The sequence below is a fragment of the Anolis carolinensis genome, chromosome 6 (assembly GCF_035594765.1).
Source record: "Anolis carolinensis isolate JA03-04 chromosome 6, rAnoCar3.1.pri, whole genome shotgun sequence".
Lineage (NCBI taxonomy): Eukaryota > Metazoa > Chordata > Lepidosauria > Squamata > Dactyloidae > Anolis > Anolis carolinensis.
Genome location: NC_085846.1, coordinates 109,323,800 through 109,347,766, shown reverse-complemented (window position 1 = coordinate 109,347,766; position 23,967 = coordinate 109,323,800). Strand labels below are relative to the sequence as shown.

Genomic DNA, 23,967 nt, shown 5'->3' with positions numbered 1-23,967 from the left:
TTATTTACAGTATTTATATGCCGCCCTTCTCACCCCGAGGGGGACTCAGGGCAGATCACATTGTATACATATAAGGCAAACATTCAATGCCATATACACATAGAACAAAGACACAGACACAGAGGCAATTTAACCTTCTCCTGAGGGGATGTTCGATTCCGGCCACAGGGGGAGCAGCTGCTTCATCATCCACTGCGACGGCACTTCCTCATTCCAATGGCGGCTGGATGATTTTTTATGGAGTCCTAAATTAGTTAAATTAGCCTCCCCACTTTATAAGTGGTATCTTATTTTCCTACTTGATAGATGCAACTATCTTTCAGGTTGCTAGGTCAGCAATGAGCAGGGGCTATTTTTTTTAATTGTTGGGTGCTCACCCCCCCCCCCCACGGGTTGACCTCACACTCATGACCTGTTGGTCAGAGTGATTTATTGCAGCTGGCTGCTCACCAGCTTGTGCCACAGCCCAGCCCCTTTTGTGTTTTGTGAATATTGTCTTTATTAACATGGTAGTAGTTCACAGTTTCTCCAAATGAAACAATAGAAAAGAACTTGTCTTCTAAAATAAAAACCCAATAAACCAAAGCTGTAAACCATCCCCTTCTCTGACCTGCCATTTCTGTTTAATATTTCAGCGCCTCCCTGCAGCTTGTGTTCTTCTCATAGTGTGTAAGGCAACATTAGCCCAATACTCTTCTTTTTTTAAAAGTTCCATAAAGCACCCTGCCTATACCCTGCAGCAATACTACCCCCATCCATGATGAGGGGATGAGATGTTCTGCTCCTGGCATCAAATCTGGGTTTCCAGGAGCATTAGCCCAGAAAGGCCCTTAAAAGGTTGCCTGTGATAACAGTATGGTTTTGTGGGGTCATGTGATACAGGCAACACACAGCATACCTCCCACCTTGTGGTCCAGATTTTGATGCCTCTTTGTTTTCCATTTTGAAAACATAAACGATACCATGCCACATCCTGATCTCCCCATGAAACATAATTCTACTGATTTCAGATAATAGCCTCACCATAAATAGTGTTAAACTGTGTTAACTGGTCACAGGCCAGGGGTTTTAGAAGAAGCCCCCCAGTTTAAACTGTGCAGAACTTTTTTCTGGTTGCAGGCTCACAATGTTCTTCTGAGTATTCATCGATTGAAGGGGGGTGCGTAGGCATAGCCAAAAGCTGAATTTGTTCTGCTGGTCTGATTGTGTATTTAGACTGAACGCCATCAAGCAGAGTTTGAGTGGAGTAGCTGTACTATTTTATTGTCAATACCATATTGATTTCCCACCTTGGACATTTCCACCTCTTAAATGTATCCTTGGATACACAACTTAGATGCTCTGCTGTGTGGCCAATAGCTGTTCTAAGCTGCTTTTAATGAGTCTAATGGCACTTGGATTGAGACCTGCAGCACAGCGTGGTAGCAAAACAATGGGGGGAAAGATTGATCAGGAAACAACTTTAGAAAACAATTGAAACATTATCTATTCACGCTGAATTCTTAGTTTCCTTTTTTTTCTGTGTAAAAGTCTTATGTAGTCACTACCCTGACATGATTTGTGGCATATTAAGAAATGGAAAAAATTGGAGTGCACACCGCATCTTATTTCACAAATGGATTATGAGATGCATTCAAAATTGGAAGAAATAATCCAACCTATTTCAATGAAGAGCCAGCAGTTAATATTTGACCATATTTGCTGATTGTGAGGCTGACACTTCAATTCTCACTCAGACCACAGAAATATGGCCAATTTAAATAAATGAATGTTTGTTTATTATGCTGTTTACTCTGGATGTTTGTTTACCACATTGCCAGTTGTTGTATGTATTACTTCACCATTATTTGAATCCATTAGTTTCTCTGGAGGAGTACAAAACTCCCTCAGGCAACATTATTAACATAGCATTTGGGAATAGAGGAAGCTGGAGGAAAATCTTGGGCAAATGGAAGTTGTTTTGCAAATGGGAAAAGTTCTTTGTCAAGTTCTCCAAAGTGAACTTTTTGAAACACAGTTTCACAGTCTGCTCAAGATACAAAAAGTTGTATTCTTCATGGTTCCTAGAAAACAAAAACATTTTGAAATTTGTTTCGTTGTACAGTTAGTAATGAAATATTTTGATATGTTCACAATAATTTAGTACATCGTTTTTAAAGAAATGTCAAAGGGCTACTCTTTGCCTTATAAATACAGAAACAACCATTGAGGTATCATGTTATGTTAGCTATAATTCTTAATCCTTTGTTCCCCATGAGTGGGAAGTTGTTTATATGAATTTCATTGCTCTGGAAAAAGCAGCCTTTCCGCATGGGCAAAGATTAAATGAATGGAGTCAAAACAGTCTGTGCAGATCCATTGAAACCAGATACTGATTTAAACCAGCTGAGCATTTACTCCATCATTTTTCCCCTTTATTTAAACTGTATATTCCAAATCAAGCCATTGATTTCTCCATCACTGTTATGTATATTGAAAACAGTTCCAAAAGATTGTCCAGAAAGAAGGAAAATAGGGATCAACACGGCAAATATGATTCAATATAAATGGGGAAAAGTGAGGCAAAACTCCCTGAGCTAAAAGAGACTGCTCAAGGAAGGGATCTTACAATTGTGGAAGATAGGTCAATGGAGATATTGACTCCTGTGTGACTATTGTAAAAAAAAAAAAAGGCAAAAAATGGGTCGGTCAGAATTAGAAATGGAGTCCTAAATAAAAGGGTCAGTATCATATTGCTCTTATGTACAGTAACCATGTTTAGAGTGCTGAATATCATTCTGCTCAGCTGACCAAAAGAATATATTGCAGACCCAAAAAAGATTCAGAATTGGTCAACTAAAATGATCAAAGGCCTGCAGCAACTTCTCTATGAGGAAATGTTATAATGTTTAGTGATACTGAGCTTGGGGAAAAGGAAGCAAGGGGAATATGATAAAGGAAAGCAAGGGGAATATGATAAAGGATACATGGTGTGCATAAAGTAGGGGCTGCGGTAGCACAGCAGGTTAAACCACAAGCTGCAGGAAATCTGCTGACCGGAGGGTTGGCAGTTCAAAGCTGTGAGTTAGACTGAGCTCCTGCTGTTAGCCTTAGCTTCTGCCAACCTAGCAGTTCGAAAGCATGTGATGCAGGTAGATCAATATGTAGTACCTCAGCGGGAAGGTAAAAGAGTGCCCCATGCAGACATGCTGGCTGTCGTTGTTTGTTTATTTTAAAACTTATATAAAAATCTTTCAGAGGAGTGTCTTCAGCAAGTGGCATATTTATTTATGTATGTATGTATTTATTTACAGTATTTATATTCCGCTCTTCTCACCCAGAAGGGGACTCAGGGTGGATCACAGAACACACATATGCAGCAACTATTCAATGCTGTTTATACACTGACAAGACAGACAATTGTACATAGCTAGAGGTATATATAGGCTTTTCTCATCTTTGGCTTCTTGGAGGCTTGTGCTCAGTTCCGGCCACAGGGTGTGTGTATGTGCTGTCGCTCCATCTCCCTGCCAAAGAGCTTTGTTCATAAACTTCCTCCTTGATCAAATCACTGGCATTTATTAGCATTTCCTTATGGGTGCCTTAAAACACCTCACCGCTTTTAAGTGGTACCTATTTATCTACTCACATTTTGCTTTTGAACCGCTAGGTAGGCAGAAGCTGGGCTAAAGGCCAGGAGCTCACTGTGACTTGGGCTTTGAACTGTCAGCCTTTAGACTGATAAGATTTACTATAGCTGGTGGTTTAAACTGCTGTGCTAAAGCCTGGCTATTTAGTAGAAAAGATTATGCCAGGCTCATTAATCAAACAAATTTGCCATTGCAAATAAAGGTATCTGAAAATATTTTGTTAAGTGACAAAGGCCACACAGGAGACCCTTTATTTTTTATCAGGCAACCTGAAAGATGTTACCTATTGAAATAATAGTAGAGTTTCTGATACCATTTATTTATTTATTTATTTATTTATTATTAAAACTTATATGCCGCCACTCCTCTAAGGCTCGGGGTGGGTTACAAGAACAGGCTACTATGCGTTGACAGGATTGACCAAAGCCAGTCCTTTCAATGACATGGTCCTAAACCATTTGGAGATCTGAAGCTTAACACCAGCCCTTTGAGTTGGACTGGTAACTAGTACAATTCTTGAAAAGTCAGTACCACATGTTCTGATTTCCATCAGTATTCAGAAAACCAACTTTGGCACTGCTTTCAGAAGATAACCTCATTACAGCAGGCCCCTAAATCAAGCTGGATTTTTCTCTATGTTCTCCATTTCTTAATTTCTCAGTATCACCTTTTTTTTTTGATAATACAGGACTCTTCAATCAAATGATACCTCTGAGAGTTTCAAAGGTAACATTTGAAGTATATTGAAGACTGAAATCAATTGAGATAGTTGGGAGTAAGCTTCAGTAAACTAGTGGAATTTAGTTTTGGGTGGGCATTAGAAAATAGCAGTGAAGGTTGACTACTTTGAGTAAAAATTTTGTTATTTTGTGAAATCAGAGAATATGTTTCTCTATCTAGATTTCCAAATGCTCATATTTATGGAAATTGCCATTCCTAAATAAAAAAAAACACATTTTTCAAGGAAGAATGGGGATAAACTTGCTTCTGTGTTTGCCCATTTTCTTTGCTACCGTGTCAGCTTTGTCTCGTGTCCTTCTCTTCTGCAGATCTGCCTTCATAAGCAACAGGGGCACACAGAACTGCAAGTCTTTGCTGTTTTGAAAATGGCAGAAAACTGGTGGATCAAAAGTTTAGCCTAGAGGCTGCTGTCAGTTTTCTCAAGGAAATAACTTCATACACATTTCTGAGATCTATGGGATGCATGATGTGGCAAAATAACAACCCAATACCAGTTGCATACTTTATTCTAAATAGAAGAGTCAAATACTCGTCTCTGCACCTGAGCAAAAGGACCATTTAGGAAAATCCACTAGTCCAATCAGGAAAATAAATCAGTAAATATCCTTGAAGGAAAAAGCTTGAGTTAAATTATTTAACAAGACAAAAGAAAATTAAAGCAAGACTAAGTAAGAATCAAAATGTTTTGGTTACCTATGCAAGGCTTACCTGACCTGGCTGTTTCATTTCACATGTGCATACTTGTTAAAGTTTGGTGATACATGTTAAACTGCTCTCCTTCTTTGTGGTGTAGGAACTATTCCTATTCTTATCATGTTAATGCTGGTAAAGTATTAATAATTATTCTTATTTTTATTTATACCCCGATTTATCTCCCCCAAAGGGGACTCAAAGCAACAGGGGGGTTGTCTGTTCTCTGTCTCGAGCCCCAGTGAGCAACCTGCCTGCAGCTCTTTGGACCAGCTGAAGTTTCCGAGCACTCTTCAGAAGCAGCCCCATATAGAGCATGTGACAGTCATCCAGAAAGGATGTAACTAAAGCATGTACCACTGTGGCCTGATCCGGCTTCTCAAGGAATGAGCCCAGTTGGTGCACAAGTTTTAATTGTGCAAAGTCCCCCACCCTTCGACCACTGCTGATACCCAGGCCTCCAGGTTCACTGCCCATTCCAGGAGGACTGCTAAACTGCAGACCTGTGTCATCAAGGGCAGTGTGACCCTATCCAGCATGAATCCCTGTTCCCTAGTCTGCCTTCTGACTGACCAGGAGTACCTCTGTCTTGTCTGGATTAAGTTTCAATTTGTTTGCCCACATCCAGTCCATTACTAATAACAGGCACTCATTTAGGGTCAGGATAGCTTCCTTGGCATTAAGTGGAAAGAAGTAGTAGAGCTGGGCATCATCTGCATATAGGTGGCACCACACTCCAAAACTCTGGATGACCTCTCCCAGCAGTTTCATGTATATGTTAAACAGCATCGGGGACAAAATAGATCCCTGAGGAACCCTGCAGGTCAATGGTTGGGAGTTCGAGCAAGAGTCTCCCAGCACCACCTTCTGGGTACGGCCCTCCAGGAAGGAACAGAGCCACTGTAAGACAGTGCCTCCCAGTCCCATCCCAGCAAGACAACCCAAAAAGATACCATGGTTAATGGTATTGAAAGTCGCTGAGAGATTCAGGAGAACCAACAGGGACACACACCCCCGTATACCTCTCTTCATGGGTCATCCACCAAGGCAACCAAAGCTGTCTCTGTTCCATAGCTACACCTGAAACCAGATTGAAATGGAGCTAGATAATCTGTTTCATTCAGAAATCCCTTGAGTTAGGAGGCTACCACATGCTCCAGAACTTTGCTAAGAAATAGAAGGTTGGACACTGGCTGATAGTTGTCTGTTATAGAGGGGTTCAAGAATGGCTTTTAAAGTTATAGGTCTCACAACTGTCTACTTTAGGCAAGTTGGAACTTTGCTTTGTTCCAAGGAGGCATTGACCACCACCTTCACCCACTCTGCTTGTTTGATCAGCCAGGAAGGGCAAGGATCTAGAATACATGTGGTAGCTCTCACCTCCCATCCACATCCTCAGGATGCACCAATTGTAAAATATCTGTCAACACTGGACAAGCAGGAGCCAACGTTACATTCATTGGGACTGTGTCAGTAATAGTATCCAAGCTGGAACGGATCGGAGCGACTTTATTTGCAAAGCGCCATACACATTTTTCACAGTGGGCTGCTGAGTGGTCAGGGATTTCTTCTTGAGGACCAGTTTGTAAAAACCCTCTGACCACTCAAAACATCTCAGCGGGACGGTTCCTTGTAGATGCAAGGGTGGCAGCAAGGAATGATTTTCTCTGCTGCCTCCATTGCTGCAGAGTAGGATTTCAAATACAGAGTCATGTCTGACTCTGGGGGTTGGTGCTCATCTCCATTTCTAAGCAGAAGAGCCGGCGTTGTCCGTAGACACCTCCAAGGTCATGTGGCCGGCATGACTGCATGGAGCGCCGTTATAGTATAGTATGTAGCTTTTCACATTTCTGGCTGGCATAGGTGCAATACCTGGAAGTGTGCCTGACTTCACAGGTATGAGGAGCATCAGGAATATTTCTGTTTGACTTACAACAATAGAAAGATCACTGAGAACTAGACTCCCCTTTGTGTTTTGAGACTGAGAGCTTCTTGGCATCTTAAAATCTACACAGAGGTTAACATCCTAAAAACGGCACAGTTATTACATCCCGGCACCTCCAAGGGCATTTATTAAACTGCCTCTAGGTAAGATGTCATGTGGCAGTGATTTCTGAAATTGCAATTCTTTGGTGTGGTTTTGCAATGATTATTTCTTACATCCCCCCACTAGAGAGGATTATGAGAAAGATAAATCTGATTTCTCAGCAAAATCTTATCATATCTCTTTGCTTTAGCTGGGATTTTCTTAATAGCATTGATGTTGCTATGTTAGAACAATATTGACCCAAAGACCACTTAATAAGGCAGAGGTTTAAGTGTATTTGATGCATAGTGTTTGATTTTTATAAGCAAGCGAAATCAGCTGAGCAACAGTCAAATGTAAACAAAAATGTCCCAGCTTTGGCAATGAAGTTTTGGCTCTTAAATATAATCTGTACATCAAGCCACTTTGAGTCCCATCCCGGGAGAAAAATGGGATAGAAATAAATTATTATTAATACTAATAATAACAACAACAATATGTTGCAGTGCTTCCTCATTTTCTAAGAGAAGTGCTTCTGTTCATGATTTTGCTGGCCTTTCCCACTATTGAGTGAGCCCTAAGGATCCATGATTGCCATCAACTACAGATCATCACAAGCCATATTATTAAGTAGCAGCGATGTGAATGTGGAATTACTGCATGCATGTCCATGTTGCTGCTGTTTAATAATATGGGGCAAAACATACACGTTTTTCCATATCCATGATGGGTCCCAGAACTGAGCCCCCATTGATATGGTGGGCCCACTATATTCTACACACATCCTGTGTTCCTGGGTTTTTCCCCCAACAGACATTGATATTCTGCAGCTACTGGATATATTTGGCCAATAATGGGATTCCTTTGACTACTTAGCTAATTATTACATACAAACACACAGTCACACGTACCTCTGCAAACTTTGAGTCTCCTCAAAATGCTATTATGGTTCTTTCGATTTTAGCTATAAATAACTCCTCACCAGCCAAGAACTTTCAAAACATCCATGTGAATCAGAGCAAAGCCTTCTGTTTATCTAATGGTCAACCAACTGGCTTTAGGAAGTCCAGGTGAAAGAGCCGAATGTAACAGCACCATCCCACTTTAGTTCCCTGGAATCAAAATATAGAGGCATAACTAGCTCTGATTCTGGTCATCATTCATTGGTACTGTAATTCTCTATGAATCTTTCTAATTCGCTGGGGCATCCAAGTTGATGGCCAGCATTAATACACAACATAGTTTAGCTATGAATTGATAAGTTAGACATATTCTACATTACTGTATTATATAGTTTAATGTGATGAAATCTTGTTTATTTCAAAACACAGCACTTTGCATTTTGACAAAAACTAACATAGCGTTTCACAGTCTAAAATATAAAATATAACAAAATGCACTGGATTTGGTCATTAAAATAATGAAACAAGAAAATGATTGGTTCACCATTGCCAGGATACTGGTGGCACTAAAAGGAGAGAAATACCTGGGCAAAAAAACTAGTTTTAAGTTATCAAAATGTAAAACTTACTGGATCATATAACCATGATGTAGGCAAACCTTCTCTTTTACTCGCACCAAATGAGCAGAATTGGCTGACCAGCTTGGTTTATACAGGAGACAGTGGTGTCAGAGGTTAGGTCTAAATTGCCATATAATCCACTTTGAACTGCTTTATGTGATCATGCAGACCAGGCATGGGCAAACTTTGGCCCTCCAGGTGTTTTGGACTTCAACTCCCACAATTTCTAAAAGCCTCAGGGCCCTTCCTTTTCCACCTCAGCCACTTGTGAGCTTCTTGATCCCACCCTGGACATCATTCCACAGACATATAAACCCCACTTGCCCAGCTTCCAAGATAACACACAACCTCTGATGATGCCTGCTATAGATGTGGGTGAAACGTCTGGAACATGGCCATACAGCCAGAAAACTCACAGCAACCCAGTGATTCCGGCCATGAAAGCCCTCGACAACACAAAAATGATCATGTTCCCTCAGCGTAATGACTTGTGTGATACCAGCCTTAGCAACATGGCAAAATACTATTTTACTTTTATTTATTTTGTGCATGGTTATTCTTTTCGAAAGGCACAAGTCCCTGTAAATACAGATCTTACAGGCGTGAACAGAAACTGCATTGACTAATATTTGGATCTTTCGACAAGAAGTTTTTGGAAACACCTTTGCATGTGGTCTTTGAGGAACACAGACCTCAGATTTACTGAGATATTTGCAGCTCTGCAGTTCTTCAAGAGGAAGAAACAGGCAAGGAAATGTGGTGCAAAAGCCCAAACAAAGCCCTAAGTGTTTGCTGCTGTAGCCATTACTGCCTGCATGCTGCTCAGTACTTAGATACAAAAGCCAAGTACAAACGTTTTATCCTTGTATTCAATAATTCAGTAAACCGGCCAGAGGATTTCTCAGCAACTCTTTATTGCAATTCAGACCGACACTTTCCCCCCTGAAAAGCCATGGGTTTAATAAACACACAGGGCTTACCCTTGAGCTCAGCACGGATCTGCAGTAAGTACTTTATGACAGATTTGCCACAATTTTTTTTCAGAAGTAGCAGAAATCCCAATTGTTGGAGCTGATACTTTTATCAAAGCTCCTCACCTCTAGGGTTTTATGAGCAACCTCTCAACTCCCTGCCTTGGAAATTGGGGACTGAACACATCAGAACTGCAGAGAGGATGAAAAGACAGCTTTCTCGGAAAGAAGCTAATAATGGCATTTTCTTGATTGTGAAGGAAATGGAGGGAAAAAAGAAAAAAAGTTGCCATTGTTATTTAAAAGTTTAATATTACATTGTTTTTCTCACTCATGAGTACCCTCACTCAAAGGAATTCCCATCTGTGAATACTGCTGTCTTAAACCTATATACAATGCAACAGCTGGGTTACATCTGTTGAATAAACTATTAAAAGTTTTGTAGCTGCTAGAAACCAACACATCTAATATGGTATACAAATTTGGGGGTGCACATGCATATATGAAATGAAATGAAACTTTATTTATAGCCTGCCCTATCTCCCCAAAAGGACTCAGGGCGGCTTACAGCAAAATAAACACCCTGCAGATTAATTCAACCAGAAAAAGTCAGCCACAGCAGAACACAAAGGAGGAAACCATGAACATGAACACAATCTGGCTACCAGTATTTAAAAAAAACCCTCTAAGATCAGGACTATAAATAAAGAATAACACTCTGAAAACAGGGGAATTCCAGACATGAAACAATCAGGACTAGTGAACACCTCCCAATAAAGGATTCCCCCAGGCAGGAATCAGCCAGGCCTTGAATCTGCAAGGCTTTTCAATGCTAATCAAGGTGATTAATTACAACATTCACACTTCCCTCCAATAGACAAGAGTTCTTTCTCCCACTCTGGACCTTCCACAGATATATAAACCCCACTTGCCTAGTTTCCAACAGACCTCACGACCTCTAAGGATGCCTGCCATAGATGTGGGCAAAACATCAGGAGAGAATGCTTCTGGAACTTGGCCACACAGCCCCAAGATAAACACAGTGGCAAACATTCAATGCCAACAGTAATATATAAGCAAATAATGGATAAACTCGATAAAAAAAATATATTCCTGCTTATTATGACTCCCTAGATATCTAGACATGACGTGTGTATGTGTGTAAGTTACAGTGAATTAAAAACCCATGGACCTGACACATAATGTGGACTGCTCCATATGTGATCTCTTTCTAATATAGATATAATTTCTCTTAGGAAATAATGTATTTGCTGCCACTGCAAAGATTTATTTTGCCAGGAGTAAAGAAATGAGCCAAGTCTGAGTACGTTATTATCATATGTGGAACAAAAATAATTCATGAAGCATTCTCTTATTGCTGAATGTCAAGGGAATTTATCTGGAATTCAGGAAGCTCACTATGTTTGAGATACAAGTAGAAATGCTGTTGCATATTACATACGCAAAGGTTAAAAGAATTAAGCAGAAGTGAGAGCCATCTATGTCTCTTGTTTCTTTGCTTCTGGGTATGGTATGAACTGTACCTCTCGCACCCTCCAAGTAGCATATGAGATTCCCTTTAGGGCACATACCTTAGCTCTTCTCTTTTATGGCTGTTCTTAAGGAACTGTCAAAAAAAATTAAGGTCTGATACCCTGGGATATGTGGAGCTGATTATAAAAAACCTGTAGGAATAGGAAAGCTATTTTGAAATAATATTTTATGTACCTTTAAAATACTATATATGTGGTCACTCTTTTTCAGGATCTAAAAAGTTTTGCCTCTTCTCCGATGTACATCGCTGTGTTATACATCTCACCTGCGGCATTGTTAGCCTCACTCAGACAGTCCTGTCTGTCTCGTACTTGGAATGCAACTTAATGATTTACTGCCTTGCTTTGACTAACATGTCAGTTCAGGGCATATGCCTTCCGTGATGGTAGAAATTGTTTAACCTCTTAGGAACAGCAGATATCCTAACTCCCATGTCGTATAATTTACCCAGGTGAGAGAAAGATATCTGGCCACCCTATCTCCACAAATCCTTGCTCTCCACATAACAACTGTCATTTCTTAACTGCAGAGCCAGTCATTTAGAGACTGTTTGAGGAAATAATAACACCGTTTGTACTGGGCATCTCAGCAAGCATAAGTCTCTGTTCTTGGGCAACGTCTGCCTCCATGAAGTGCAAACTATTATTCATTTTTTAGAGATTTTTAACCAGAGGACCTGGAAATCTGCAAGGCTGAAGCACATTGCATATTATTGAATTGTGTGTCTGATGCTGAGATCGAGGAATATCATTACAGTAGAGTCTCACTTATCCAAGCTAAGTGGGCCGGCAGACCCTTGGATAAGCAAATATCTTGGATAATAAGGAGGGATTAAGGAAAAGCCTATAAAACATAATAAGGTTATGATTTTTACAAATTAAGCACCAAACATCATGTTATACAACAAATTTGACAGAAAAAGTAGTTCAAAGCGCAGTAATGTTATGTTGTAATTACTGTATTTACGAATTTAGCACCAAAATAATCATGATATATTGAAAAAATTGACTATAAAAATGCCTTGGATAATCCAGAACCTTGGATAAGTAAGTCTTGGATAAGTGAGACTCTACTGTACTTCTATTAAAAGGAGCAGGTTTCCAGCTTTCACTGAGGCTTTTTCCCTCTTAGACTGGTTACATTAATGATAAAGTACATAATGATAAAAATGTGTTTCCTCTTTCAGAGTTTGGAAATCCTCAAATGAAATAACAAACTGGATTGGATAGTGTGCTGTGCCATATTTTCCAGAATTAATTTATGACACGACCACCCTTGGTGTGTGTTCTTATATCAGTCATCTGCACACCTTAGAATTTGCTTTTAATGATGCTTGCCATAAACAGTTACCTTTTATTTTCTTTCATGAAATATATCTAAAAGCTGCATGAATGCTCTATGATGCACCAAAACTAAAACATTCAAGGTCCTGTGTCTTTAGCACCCTTTGGAAAACGTCTTGTGCTCCCTCTGCTGTTTTGACTAGGGCAGTGAACTGACCACGTGGACACCTAAAAACCATCAGCATAAGAGAGGTACAATGAGATCTTGGAAGCATGCCATGATTTTGAGTCTAGTTTTGATTCTGTCAAATATTCATTAGGAAAAGATAAGCAGTTGGGATTACATTTTGTGATTTAAAAAAAAGAAGGAGAAATGCTCTCTAAAAGGAAGCCTGGGAGGTCACATCAAAGTGTCTATAAATGTCTGTCAATCAGTCATTTGGTCAACTTGAGAGAAGCCTCCCACAAGGATGGTAAAAACATCAAAAACATCCGGGCGTCCCCTGGGCAATCTCTCACACCAGAAGCAACTTGCAGTTTCTCAAGTCGCTCCTGACATGAAAAAATTGGTCAACAATCCATTATTAACAACAAACAAAATATATAATATGTTCCGTTTGATTCATCATACATTACATTTTAAAAAATAAAGGAGAGGTATCGTAATTCTGGGAGCTACACTGATAGTTGTTGGAAGTCAGGCTCTGATGAAAAATACTTCCTGTCTTTCCTTGCTGGTCTCTCATCTTCCAGTATCAGTAGTCTGCTTTCAGTAGCCCCTTGAATCCTCCCAAACCTTCCCTAAACCACAGAAAGGCCCCAATAAATATTGGAATCACTTTTAGTTTTAACCTTTGGCTGACAGTTGAATGAAAATACCATGAATTGTGCTCCCACAGTTTCCAAAGCTGCCCACTACTATTTTAAAGTAACTTTCTAAGCTGTGCACTAAATCTAGATAGAGGGTGCAGGTGAGCATGGAATTACTGCAGAAAACTATAATCTGTTAGGAAGTTATTTCAGGGCTGTTAAAAACGTCATAAAACAAAATGATTTCACTGCCACATGGCCATATTAGAGCAAAGTCAGAATATTTGACAATCTTTTTTTTTTGTGTCAGGAGCAACTTGAGTTGCTTCTGGAGTGAGAGAATGGGCCATCTGTAAGGACGTTGCCCAGGGGACGCCCGGATGTTTTGATGTTTTACCATCCTTGTGGGAGGCTTCTCTCGTGTTCCCACATGGAGCTGGAGCTGATATAAGGAGCTCATCCGCGCTCTCCCCGGGTGGGATTCGAACCTGGCAGCTTTCAGGTCAGCAACCCAACCTTCAAGTCACAAGGCTTTTATCCCCTAGGCCACTGGAGGCTCCTATTTGACAACCAAAAAGACCTGATGGCACACTTGTAAACAACAGTGCCAATTCTTTTTGACTAAACCCAGATACTTTTTGCAGAAGCTTACAGTGAAAGAAGAGCAACACATTTCTGAATGCAGAACAAATTACTTAAAAGACAGCCTCTGGATTATAGTTGCTGAAATCAATGAATTTTAACATGGAAATATCAATCCCAAATGCACATCAAGAGGTGAAGCAGACTGTGGGAGACTATTCCCCCTTACTTATTGATGTAAAAATTTACTGTGATGTTGCCCATTAGAAGTTGCACCACATTTTCTTGTAGGAGGGTTTCAAAAGCTCAAGGGGCTTTTTCAATGACCAGGAACTCCAGAAAGTTGATGTGATGATGACACTCCCTTGACAACCAGCAGCCTTGAATAAGGAATCCCTTGAAGTGAACCCCCTAGCCCTGGAGCAAGGAGTCTGTTGTCAGCAAGGGTGATAGGCATGCCTGTCTGAAGGGCATCCCTGAACAAGCATTGGACCACTTTGTCCACCATGCTAGACAATGGAGAACATTGAGCGGAGGTTATAGCTGGATTCTCTGACTGTTGAAAAAGGGATCGAAGATATCAAGGAAGCAGTGCGGCAAAGGGCACAGCCGAAGCTGTGTGAATTTGGTTCACCATGGTGGTGGAGGTCATGTGTCCCAAAATGGATTGAATGTCCCAGAAGCTTGGCCTTGAGCACGCACTTGGTTGATGGTTGATTGTAAGGCTCAGAAGTGGTCTTCCAGCAGGTATGCCTTCTCTATGACAAATTCTAGGGTTTCTCCAATGAAGCATATCTTCTGCATCAGTGACAGGTATTTATTTATTTATTTATTTATTTATTTATTTACAGCATTTATATTCCACCCTTCTCACCCCGAAGGGGACTCGGGGCAGATCACATTACACATATAGGCAAACATTCAATGCCTTTTAACACAGAACAAAGACAAGACAAATATAGGCTCCGAGCGGGCCTCGAACTCATGACCTCCTGGTCAGAGTGATTCATTGCAGTTAATTGCAGCGGGCTTGATCTCCCGCCTGTGCCACAGCCCGGTAGGACTTTTAATGGTTCACAATGAGACCTAGTGACTGTAGAAGAGATAAGGTTATATCAGATAGTTGAGACTTGAATTCTGACACAAGGAGCCAGTCATCAATGTTGGGGAATACCACTATATCATGCTAGAACAGGTAGGCTGCCACATGCACTAGGTGAAAACTGGGTAGGGGACATGGAATATTTCAATACTCGGTCCAATCTGAAACAAGAATGTGTGTTGGCTGTATACATGCCCTTTTAATGTGTACTTCCCCAAAGATTATCTTCTAAATGAGATTCCTGGCAGAAATATTTGCAAAAAGATTAATTTTTAAGCAAATGCCACAAAATATTAACTGAGAAGTCATTCCTGAACTTTTGACACTGACACACTAAGCTATATAGCAGAAATAGAAAAGAATATCTTGAGGTCTATTGAACTAGAATGCAGTGGCTAGCTAGTTCTGAAATAATATAAAAGAATCTAAAGTCTGCAATAAAAAAACTCCTCATTTTCTGAATCTATTGTACAGTTCCCCTGCAACCTATGTTAATGAAGTTTTGTGGAAATAGTGACCATGCTTATACAAATTTGCAATTTTTATACATGAACTTTAAATCCCAGTTCCCAGGAAAGGGGTCACAAAGGATTGTAGTAAATACTGGACTATTGTACGGATTACCCATGCAAGGAAAACAGGTGACTTGTGAAACTGCAGTCGCTTCTGGTGAGAGAGAATTGGCCTTCTGCAAGGTCTTTGCCCAGGGGATACATGGATATTTGATGTTTTATCAGCCTTGTGGGAGGCTTCTCTCATGTCCCCACATGGGGAGCTCGAGCTGACAGAGGGAGCTCACCCACTCTCCCCAGATTCGAATCGCCGATCTGTCAGTCAGCAGTCCTGCTGGCACAAGGGTTTAACCCATTGCACCACCAGGGGCTCCAGGAAAACAGTTGGTTAGGTGCTCTTATCTGATAATGTGGTATGTACATGTCACTGAAAGTAGTGCCACATTCTTGTACGGTTCAAAATCTCAACAGACAAACTATGGGAAGGGGTGTTTCAGAAATAGCTACCAACCTTTGTGCAACACGAGATGTCGAATTCTGTGGATGCTGATGTTATTATTATACCAGCCACACTTCATGGAAGTCTACAATATTAAGGAATATCTGCCTCAACAGCTTGGGTCACTCGTGTGTGGATATGTTTTTCTAAAGAATAGAAGCACCTGTTGAAATTGTTTAAGGCAGGAGATCAATAAGTGGGTGCTGCTTAAAAAGCCAATCACACTCTGGAGATCCCTAAGGAAAACCTAAGTAAGAACCATTATAAAGTCCCCACATGGGGAGCTCGAGCTGACAGAGGGAGCTCACCCACTCTCCCCAGATTCGAATCGCCGATCTGTCAGTCAGCAGTCCTGCTGGCACAAGGGTTTAACCCATTGCACCACCAGGGGCTCCAGGAAAACAGTTAGTTAGGTGCTCTTATCTGATAATGTGGTATGTACATGTCACTGAAAGTAGTGCCACATTCTTGTACGGTTCAAAATCTCCACAGACAAACTATGGGAAGGGGTGTTTCAGAAATAGCTACCAACCTTTGTGCAACACGAGATGTCGAATTCTGTGGATGCTGATGTTATTATTATACCAGCCACACTTCATGGAAGTCTACAATATTAAGGAATATCTGCCTCAACAGCTTGGGTCACTCGTGTGTGGATATGTTTTTCTAAAGAATAGAAGCACCTGTTGAAATTGTTTAAGGCAGGAGATCAATAAGTGGGTGCTGCTTAAAAAGCCAATCACACTCTGGAGATCCCTAAGGAAAACCTAAGTAAGAACCATTATAAAGTCGAAATGGCACTTAGTGAAGCTGTTTGCCCTTGACTGCAGAAGGTTACCAAGGCTTAGGGGAGCTGAAAGAGACCAATAGGATCTTTGAACATTTCAAAGTATTTGGAAATGCAGTTCACACATCCTATCTACATGAATGAAAATTGCTATGCTTTTTCACAGTTTCTGATCATTTCAATTGCAAGGAGAGCCTGGTGCATTGTGGAATGTGCCATTTGAATGTAATAGTTCATCTCATATCGAGGTGCTATCCTGTGGGAGACATTAGCTATCAGGAGAATATGGGTGGCCTAATGCGCCTAGGGCACAGCACTAAAATTATCAGGAGAGCTAGGATCTCTTACAAACTTTGTCACTGAAATTATTGCGCACAGTTGTGTGAGCTTATTTCATTCGTAATTATTAAATTCCCCTTGATCTGTCTGATCTAAATTTAAATTGAAAGGGGGATTGAGAATTACGTTAGCCTTATTCCATTTCAGTTCAATGTACTTCAGATTTAGAGTATCTCAGTTTCTTCAACTGTTTTCTTACCTCATAATGTCCAGAGTGGTGTATACCATCTTTTGATTTTTTACAGAATTCCCCTCTAGTGGAATGTACAAAAATATTTTGTATTGGCCCCTCCTCCTATTTAGTAAAGGTAAAGGTTTCCATTGACGTTAAGTCCAGTCATGTCCAACTCTGGGGGTTGGTGCTCATCTCCATTTCTAAGTCGAAGAGCCGGCATTGTCCATAGACACCTCCAAGGTCATGTGGCCAGCATGACTGCATGGAGCACCATTACCTTCTCGCCAGAGCGGTACCTATTGATCTACTCACATTGGCATGTTTTCAAACTGCTAGGTTGGCAGAAGCTGGAGCTAACAGCGGGCACTCACTCTGCTCCCTGGATTCAAACTGCTGTCCTTTTGGTCAACAAGTTCAGCAACTCACTGCACCACCGGGTCCTTTATGCTACTCTAAAACTCCAGTTCAATATAGCAAGATGGAAAAGCACAGTCCATGGGAACCTATCTACCTTTTTTTGGATCCAAGTCACCCAGTCCAACCCACATTACAACAAAAACCCCAGACATTTGGAACAACTCTGTTAGATTATTACTCAATAAGCAATTGTGACAAAAAAGTAGCATTTCACTGTTACAAAGAATTGATAATGACTATGAGCTCTTCCTCATGTTCTCTCATATCTGCTACCATTTTTGCAAAAATTGCATTCTAGTCTCTCAACCTATTTCATCACTACACTAAGTCTGGAGAAATGATGCTGAGGGGAGCAATTGTATTAAGAACTATTTCTATCTTAAGACCAAGGCTTTGACAGAATCATCAGCAATATCTATCACATACTCCCCAAGAGATTTCATGAATCCATTTGTTGTTGTTTTTAAAGTGGGCCAATTTTTAAAATGTACCATTCCTGGGGAGGGTAAGGGTCGGGCTTTAACATGTAGGTTAAATGACCAGCTGCAGTAAATTATCAGTCAAAAGGCTGACTGTTCAAAGACCGGGTCAGGGTGAGCTCCTGGCCTTTACCCCAGCTTCTGCCCACCTAGCAGTTTGAAAGCAAAATGTGAGTAGATAAATAGGTACCGCTTAAAAGCAGGAAGGTATTTTAAGGCACCCATACAGAAAAATACTGGCAATTTGAGCAAAGAAAGAAATACTCCCCCCCTCCAGAACCAAGCAAAAAGATGCTGAAGATGGGAAAACCCTATACATATACCTCTCTATCTATGTACAACTCTCTGTCTTGTCAGTGAATAAATGGCATTGAATGTTTGCTGTCTATGTATGTTTTGTGATCTGTCCTGAGTCCCCTTCAGGGTGAGAAAGGCAAAATATTAATACTGTAAATAAATAAATAAATGCCAGAATCTACCTAAACTCACCAGGAAATGATCTAACCCTAAGAATGTGTTCACAAAACCTTTTACCTGCACTTTCTAAACTATTGGCTGAAAACAATAGGTCAGAAGTATGTCCCACATGCATGTTGGCATAATGGTCATCATTATCACAGACAAAAGGAGAAAATGTGGCTATAGTAATATTGTTGAAGCCTCTATATGCTTTCTTTTGCCCCACAGATTTGTTTTTTCCTCATCAACTCAACACAACTCCCCTCTTAGTAGTGGCAATAATACTGCCTGCCTCTTCCCTCAAACTCTCCCCCCTCTTTTTAGGTAAGGCAGCACTGTCTGGTTTGCACAGATGGTACTGTTTTGCACAGAGAATATGCAGAGAAAAAGAGCAGGAGGGAAGGTTTGATGAGGGGAAGGAGAAGGAAGTGAAATGGGGAGGAATAAAGAAAAGATAGAACCATGGCAATATTGGATGGGGGAAAGAGGGGGCAAGGCGAAGTGAGGAGAAGGGAAGAAGTGTGAGGCACACTGTCAGTTTGGTGAAGGGGAAGAAGTGGGAGAGAAAGAGAGAAAAAGGAAGTAAAGCATCAGCGAGGGAGGTCTGAAGGGACACTGTAATTCATTCACTGTTCCTAGTGTTGCATCTCCTCTGGTGGCCTCCTCATCCTTAACAAGTGGACAGATCTGCGTTAATGGCTATGATATCCTGATCTCCTTACAACATCAACTCAAGGCTTACAACACCACCATAACAGGATATCTGATGGGTAGCAGCATAATCTGCAGTCTGCCTCTTAGGCTCATCCTAAACCAATGATGGGCAACCTTTTGTGCTTGGTGTGTCAAAATTCACCAAAAAACCTAGCATGACTTGGGTGGTGTGTCACTTCGAGAAAAAAAACCCCATAATTTTGCAATATGTATAGTTTAAATAACAAAAATGTATAATTGTAATATATAACTTTATTTAATAAATCAAAAACTACAGTAGAGTCTCACTTATTCAAGCTAAACGGGCCGGCAAAAGCTTGGATAAGCGAATATCTTGGACAATAAGGAGGGATTAAGGAAAAGCCTATTAAACATCAAATTAGGTTATAATTTTACAAATTAAGCACCAAAACATCATGTTTTACAACAAATTTGACAGAAAAAGCAGTTCAATATGCAGCAGTGTTATGTTGTAATTACTGTATTTACAAAATATCACGATATATTGAAAACATTGACTATAAAAATGGCTTGGATAATCCAGAAACTTGGATAAGTGAGGCTTGGATAAGTGAGACTCTACTGTATTTACTACCATTATTTCCATGTACAAAATCTATGGTACCTCTTGCAGTTTCCATGCTGATTTCTCTCTATTGTAGTTTCAATGTAGTCATGAATAATGAATAATATAATAATACTGTAATATAATAGTAATAATATGATAATATACTACAGTGTGTATAGATAGATAGATAGATAGATAGATAGATAGATAGATAGATAGATAGATAGATAGATAGATAGATATAGATATAGAGATAGATAGTGCATAATTCCCATGGAGTGAACAACAAAACCACTGGACCAAATCATACCACATTTGGTCACAAAAGACATAGTCATCCAATCAATCTGCAAAAATGGCTAGGCGTGTCAGTGCTAACGCGCATGTCATAGGTTGGCCATCACTGTCCTACATTCAATACTAGTGAGCATCTGAATAGGTCTTTTGCCAAGGGAGGGAGAAAATCTTTATGGATAGCAGCAGCAACTTCCCTATTCTGGCTCCCCAAGTTCCAGACTAACATAACATACCCAGACATGCTGTTACATCCACAAGGAATATAAACCAAGGTAGTTTGTTAGTATTATATGAAGGGTATGGTGACTTCCACAGAACAACTTGCCTCGAGTTTGAAGAATTGGGATAATGTGATGGACATACATTAATCTCATTTTACACCATTGGATCGGTCTGCGTCTTGGCAGGAGAAACGTGGAATGGCATGCCGTTAGCTATGGCTGGCATTTGTACATGACTCTCGCTTTGCACAGGAATGACACCAGCAAACTTGAGAAACAAACAGTTCCTGAATCTAATGCCAGTAATTCCCTTGGACAATCTAAATGCACATATTTAGGAAAGTAATATCCTCCCCCACGGAGCATGATCTCTCTTGCCCTCTTCCACACATACATCAAATATCGCAGGCAATATGATTATTGCACTTTGGAAAGGAGAATGACATGTGGTTTAAGGAAGAGAAGTGTGAAAGAAAAGCTGCAGAATGCCAGCTGCATACGTCACACTGTAAATGTCATTCAGCACCTGGGGAGTGTGTGATTCTCTCAAGGGCTTGAATTTGACACCATATTACTAGGCTGGAAATATGAGAAATCAGGAAATGGTGAGCTTAGGAACAATCGCTGAATATTAGTCTTTAGTTACTGAAATTTGGACTGCCCATAAGAAACAGTTAGAAACAGGAACAGAGCGTCTAAAGGAAAAGCAGAACAGGTTCTCTTTAAGTCTATACTTTTAATGCGGAATTTCAACCAATCCATAAAAAATTGCCATCCCTATGCCAATAAATCTCTGGGGCAGTAATTTGTGGTCTCAAAATATTAATCAACACTCATAAAAATTGGGCTTTCTGGCATGCTGGGCCACCTGGTAAATGCCTTCTTATTGGGCTCAGTTCCTTTATTTAGACCATAAATCATACAATACATTGCATGAGAAGCAATAGCTCTCATGATAATACATGTTCTTACGATGAGCTAACATGGGTTTAAAAATCTTTGTTATAATATCAGCTATATATACTATTCGATATACACCTACAGAGCGAGCTGTTACAGCTGTACTATATCATAACACCAGCTCACAATGTGAGATTTAACAAAAGCAAAAGGGATTTTGATAAGGCTAAGGCATGATTTGTGGATTAAAGTTCCACTTTGTTTGCCAACAGAAATCAGCTTTTAGAAGTTCCATCCAAATTGGTGTTACCTACAAACAATATAGGTAAACAATATTTAAAATTGATATGTGAAAAGGTACATTAACTTCCTGAGTTTCTCTTATGCAAAGAAAACATCATGTGTACCTCATATTTCCAAAATAACTATAGTAGAGTCTCACTTATCCAAAAGTCTCTTATCCAACGTTCTGGATTATCCAATGCATTTTTGTAGTCAATGTTTTCAATACATCGTGATATTTTAGTGCTAAATTCGTAAATACAGTTATTACTACATAGCATTACTGCATATTGAACTACTTTTTCTGACAAATTTGTTGTATAATTTATTATTATTTATTTACAGCATTTATATTCCGCCCTTCTCACCCCGAAGGGGACTCAGGGCGGATCACATTACACATATAGGCAAACATTCAATGCCTTCAACACATATAGGCAAACATTCCATACCTCACAACCTCTGAGGATGCCTGCCATAGATGTGGGCGAAACATCAGGAGAGAATACTTCTGGAACATGGCCACACAGCCCGAAAGACATACAACAACCCATTCAATGCCTTTTAACATAGAACAAAGACAAACAAACATAGGCTCCGAGCGGGCCTCGAACTCATGACCTCCTGGTCAGAGTGATTCATTGCAGTGATTCATTGCAGCTGCTCTCCAGCCTGCGCCACAGCCCGAGCCCATATAACATGATGTTTTGGTGCTTAATTTGTAAAATCATAACCTAATTTGATGTTTAGGCTTTTCCTTAATCCCTCCTCGTTGTCCAACATATTCGCTTATCCAACGTTCTGCCGGCCCGTTTATGTTGGATAAGTGAGACTCTACTGGACTAACATCAGATTAAACAATAGGATAAAACTCATCTGAAAGGAGGAAACTAATTTGAACAAGGTAATCTTCTAAACAATGGTGGTATTTAAACATGACAAACTGCACTATTATCTTCAGAACCCATAACAGAAATGTCAGAAATGAATAAAAAAGGTCAGTGACCCTGAATCTGCCTAGATTTTCTTTTAAGGGTGTAATAAAAGTGCAACTTCCACAAAAATGCACTAATTGGATCTAATTCTGGTACCATATTGGGTATTGGGAGGAGGCAGAGTGTAATGTTTTTTTTTAAGCACGTTTTAGGAAGTAATACATTAGAGTAGATTTCATACCTGGATGACAAGCTGTACTTATCAACCTGTCCTCTTCTGCACAGCAGTTAAAAGGTCACCGTGCCTACTCTCCTTTGATTTGGGCCTTGCATGAGTGAGTGGCAGCTGGTTTCCTGCTCTGTGCAGCCATGCAAACAAGATTTTGGATTGTCACAAGTTCTTCTATAATTGCATCTAGAGGTTCAAAACAACAAAAAGTTGGTTAGTATTAGGCCTAACATGAGAGCATAATTAGACACAACCTTTGTCTAATGGCAGCTCATAATGAAGGAGATGATGTGCCACCCAGTTGTCCACATTTACTCTCATACAACAACCAAAGAGGTCAGTTAAATGCCAACTGATAATGTACCGTATATACTTGAGTATAAGCCGACCTGAATATAAGCCGAGGCACCTAATTTTACCATAAAAAAACTGGGAAAACATTGACTCCAGTATAAGCTGAGGCTGGCAAATTTCAGAAATAAAAATAGATACCAATAAAATTACATTAATTGAGGCATCAGTAGGTTAAATGTTTTTGAATATTTACATAAAGCTCAAATTTAAGATAAGACTGTCCAACTCTGATCAAATCATTATTCTCAACTTCTTCAATGTATTAGGCCTAACATGAGAGCATAATTAGACACAACCTTTGTCTAATGGCAGCTCATAATGAAGGAGATGATGTGCCACCCAGTTGTCCACATTTACTCTCATACAACAACCAAAGAGGTCAGTTAAATGCCAACTGATAATGTACCGTATATACTTGAGTATAAGCCGACCTGAATATAAGCCGAGGCACCTAATTTTACCATAAAAAAACTGGGAAAACATTGACTCCAGTATAAGCTGAGGCTGGCAAATTTCAGAAATAAAAATAGATACCAATAAAATTACATTAATTGAGGCATCAGTAGGTTAAATGTTTTTGAATATTTACATAAAGCTCAAATTTAAGATAAGACTGTCCAACTCTGATCAAATCATTATTCTCAACTTCTTCAATGTATTAGGCCTAACATGAGAGCATAATTAGACACAACCTTTGTCTAATGGCAGCTCATAATGAAGGAGATGATGTGCCACCCAGTTGTCCACATTTACTCTCATACAACAACCAAAGAAGTCAGTTAAATGCCAACTGATAATGTACCGTATATACTTGAGTATAAGCCGACCTGAATATAAGCCGAGGCACCTAATTTTACCATAAAAAAACTGGGAAAACATTGACTCCAGTA

The 23,967-nt window shown here is 40.0% G+C and overlaps 1 long non-coding RNA gene across 1 annotated transcript; it reads right to left on the bottom strand.

The window, feature by feature from the left end:
- Positions 1-1,755: 1,755 nt before the first annotated feature.
- On the bottom strand, positions 1,756-23,685 carry LOC134292476 (uncharacterized). The gene is made up of 4 exons (XR_009999720.1): positions 22,978-23,685; positions 22,736-22,909; positions 7,998-8,198; positions 1,756-2,063 (listed from the first exon to the last, which is right to left on the bottom strand). It is a non-coding gene; the product is annotated as an uncharacterized LOC134292476 (long non-coding RNA).
- Between the last annotated feature and the right edge of the window lie 282 nt (positions 23,686-23,967).